Below are 4455 nucleotides of genomic sequence, written 5' to 3'. Positions count from 1 at the left end.
CTAAAATGAGCTCAGGAGATGACAGATAATAAATCATCGACATAACTTCACAAACAAGAAATTAACAAAATATAAAACAAACAAATACATTAAAACATGACAACATACAAAGATTTAGAGTTTAAAATATACAATGTTGAAGATGCAATTGATACAAGTTTTTTCCCTGAAATAAAAGACTGTGAATATTACAATGAAGAACAGTTTAATGACATTAATATAACAAATGGAGGTCTCTCTATTATTCACTTTAATAGTAGAAGTATAAATGCAAATATATCCAAAATAACAGATTATTTAAAACAACTAAACAGAACCTTTACAATAATAGCACTGTCGGAGAAGTGGCTCAACGATGAAAACACAACTAATGTTCACATGGAAGGGTATGAATTATATCATGTGAACAGAAGCAACAAAAGAGGTGGTGGAGTGGCTCTATTTGTTAAAAATGAAATAAAATGTAAATTAATTAATGAAATGTCAATAATTGTTGATAACATCATGGAAATAATAACAATAGAAATAATAAACAAGAATGATAAAAACATATTGATAAGTTGTGTATATCGATCTCCAGGATCAAATATAGAAATATTCACCGATAAAATCGTACAACTATTGGACAAGAGTTTTAATAAAAGCATTTTTTTCTGTGGAGATTTTAATATTGACCTGGGAAATAAAACAGATTCAAATAACATCAGTACATTTACAAATTCATTGTATAGTTTAAATCTTTATCCGTTAATATCAAAACCAACAAGAATTACAACTCATAGTGCTACAATAATCGATAATATTTTCACAAATGTAACAAATGGGGATGTGATGGGAGGTATTTTAATGAGTGATTTGAGTGATCATTTACCAGTTTTCATGATTTATAAAAATGATCAAAGCATTACAAAAGAAATTACAACTAAGGAAAAAACAATAAACACATCAACAAAAGCAATGGACAAATTAAAAGATGATTTACATAAACAAAGCTGGAAAGACGTGTATGTTGATGATGTGAACAGATCATATGATGAGTTTATGAATATTTTGGGAGCTCTGTATGAAAAGAATTGTGTGCAAAATAATTGTACAAAGAGAAATGTTGTTGATCAACCATGGATGACGAAAGGGTTGAGAAATGCTTGTAAAAAAAAGAATTATTTGTATACATGTTTCTTGAAATTGAGAACACAAGAGGCTGAAGAGAAATATAAGAAGTATAAAAATAAATTAGTAGCGATTATAAGGAAACACAAGAAGGAATATTATAGTGATTTATTAAATAAAAGCAATGGTGATATGAAAGCTACATGGCGAGTAATAAATAGTGTTCTGAAAAGTCATAAAGCAAAAACAGGTATTTCACAATATTTTTTGAAGGATGACGATGAAATCCATGATGAAAATGTAATTGTAAATGGATTTAATCATCATTTTGTGAACGTTGGATCAAGTCTTGCAGCTAAAATACCAAAAGTAGACAATAATGTGAAACATTCAGTTATAGGTTGTGACAACAGTATTTTTCTTAATGGAACTGACAAAGAAGAAATAATGAATGTAGTAAAAAATCTTACAGATAAGAGATCAAAAGACTGGGTGGACATGGATATGATGTTTGTAAAGGACATAATGAGTTATGTTATCGAGCCGTTTACATATATTTGTAATTTATCATTTTCAAAAGGAATATTTCCAGACAATATGAAAGTAGCAAAGGTAGTTCCTCTCTTTAAAAATGGTGATAAATGTGTGTTCAATAATTATAGACCAATATCCTTATTACCACAATTCTCAAAAATTCTAGAAAAACTATTTGTGACCAGATTAGATAAATTTATTACTAAACAAAACATTCTAAGTAGCAGTCAGTATGGGTTTAGAGCAAAAAACTCTACATCAATGGCTCTCATGGAAATAATAGAACAAATAACTACTGCTGTCGATCAAAAACAGTATTGTGTTAGTATTTTTGTTGATTTAAAAAAAGCATTCGATACTATTGATCACACTATTCTCCTTGAAAAATTAAATAAATATGGTATAAGAGGACAAGCATTACACTGGGTATCTAGCTATTTAAAAGATAGGAAGCAGTTTGTACAAATAAATGGTGTAAGATCTGACCTGTGCAATATCACTTGTGGAGTTCCTCAAGGCTCTGTACTTGGACCAAAGTTATTTATTTTATATGTGAATGACTTAGTGAATGTATCAGGACTCCTCAAATGTGTCCTTTTTGCAGATGACACCACATTTTTCTGTTTGGGTAAAGATGTAAAACGGATGTTGGAATTGATGAAGACAGAATTTGATAAAATACAAACTTGGTTTAAACTTAATAAATTATCATTAAATTTAGAAAAAACGAAATACATGATATTTAGCAACAAAAAGAGAACTGTTGATGATCCATTTAAAATTGAGGGTGTTGAGATTTGTAGAGTTAATGAGATGAAATTTTTGGGTGTAATCATTGATGAACAGCTAACATGGAAAAATCATATAAATTCTGTAAGAACAAAAATATCTAAATCTATTGCAGTACTATACAAAGTCAGGGAATTATTAAATGATAAAGCTCTGTACATGTTGTATAACACAATCATTGTTCCACATTTAATCTATTGCATTGATGTTTGGGGGAAAGCGTGTAAAACATTTACAAAACCTATTTTTATTTTACAGAAAAGAGCTGTAAGAATCATCACCAGAAAGCATTACAGTCACCCATCAAGCACATTATTTTATCAACTGAAGTTATTGAAGTTCCATGATTTGGTAGATTATAGTATTTTATCAGTTATGTATAGGGCTCAAAATAACACATTACCATTAAATATCCAAAGGAATTTTAGTAAAAGACAAAGTTGTTATAATCTTAAGGGGATAGAGATATTTGTCAAACCAAAATTCAGAACTAGTCTGAAGGGAAGGTCTACCTCAATCCAAGGAGTTGGATTGTGGAATGTTCTAGAGAGTGATGTGAAAAATGCCAAGTCAATGTGCACATTTAAGAAAAAAATCAAAACTGAATTGTTAAAAAAGTATATATGAAGTAGCTTAGTGTGTGTTTTGTATTAGAATTAGATAAATTAGAAAGTTATTCATTTTATACTGTTACTTGAAAATTATTATGTCTGAAATAATTGTTTGTAAAAAGGGGCAGATATAATAAGATTTTTTCTTCTTTCTGCTGCCTTTCATTTTAAATCTTTTGTATCTTTTTTATATTGTTATGGAATTGTTTTGTACTTTTTTTAAAATGAATAAACTATATACCATACCATACCATACCAAACATCACTGGTAGCAGTCTCCACAACATCCAGGACATCTACCACAGCCAAGGTCTGCATAAAGCACGCAGCATCATTAAGGACCACACCCACCCAGCACAAGGACTTTACAGTCTACAACCCTCAGGCAGATGATACAGGAGTCTGTCATCACATACAAACAGACTAAAAGACAATATCCACAAGCTGTCAGATTACTTTACTCTTAATAATAATACTGAACAGTTCACAATAACATTGCACTAAGCCACATCTGTGGCACCCAATATGTTTAGTGCTGCTGTACTATGTGGCTGTCTCATGTATGTCACTACCTTACTATCATAATTCAATTAATCTCAGTGTTATTCACTACCTGTGCAATAACCTGTCACACAACATGTGTAGTATATGTTATGTGTGTGACAAGCACAAAACTATTCCCATTGTAAATGGCTGTTCATAAGTATTTTGTCTTTCTTATATTTAGGTGTTTTATTTGAAAAGAAATACAAGTTTCAGATCTGAATTTATTGCAAGAATAGTGTGGTGTAACCCAACCAGTATACATAGATTTATTTGATGTATTTTGGTTTTGAGGTGTTTAACATTATTCAAATATTTTTAGTTTTCTATTTTATTTATATGATCGTTTATATTTTCTTTTCTATGTTAAAAGACTGTGGCATTTTGGCTGTAATTTGATTATTTGAGTTTAATGTCATTTAAGAATTTAAGTTTGTCATAATGGAGCAGAGCATTCAACAAGAAAAAAAAAAAAAAAACAGGCTCTGAAAGTGAAAATACACTTAGTTGAATTAAATGTTTAATAAACATAATCACAGAGATTCCAGAAGCTACGCCATCTTGTTGTCCTGTCTCATGATTATCTGCCTGTATTTCAGGAAACGTACCTGCTGACTCGGTGCTGCCTCTGCAGTACACGTTACATGTGCAATATATTTCATGTACATTTTAACTTGTATTACTACCTTGAAATACTCATTTATATTAATTCATCCTACTTGCACCGTTGTATTCTACCATGTTGTTGTTTGCTATGTATATATTTTTGGACCTTGTAAATATTATATTTCATTTTTACTTTGGTACTTTATTTTGCACCCTGATATAGAAATGATTATTTTAATGCTTTTATGTCAATCTACACCTA

The sequence above is a fragment of the Nematolebias whitei genome, chromosome 1 (genome assembly GCF_014905685.2).
Source record: "Nematolebias whitei isolate Nwh7 chromosome 1, NemWhi1, whole genome shotgun sequence".
Lineage (NCBI taxonomy): Eukaryota > Metazoa > Chordata > Actinopteri > Cyprinodontiformes > Rivulidae > Nematolebias > Nematolebias whitei.
This window is presented reverse-complemented; position numbering follows the sequence as displayed.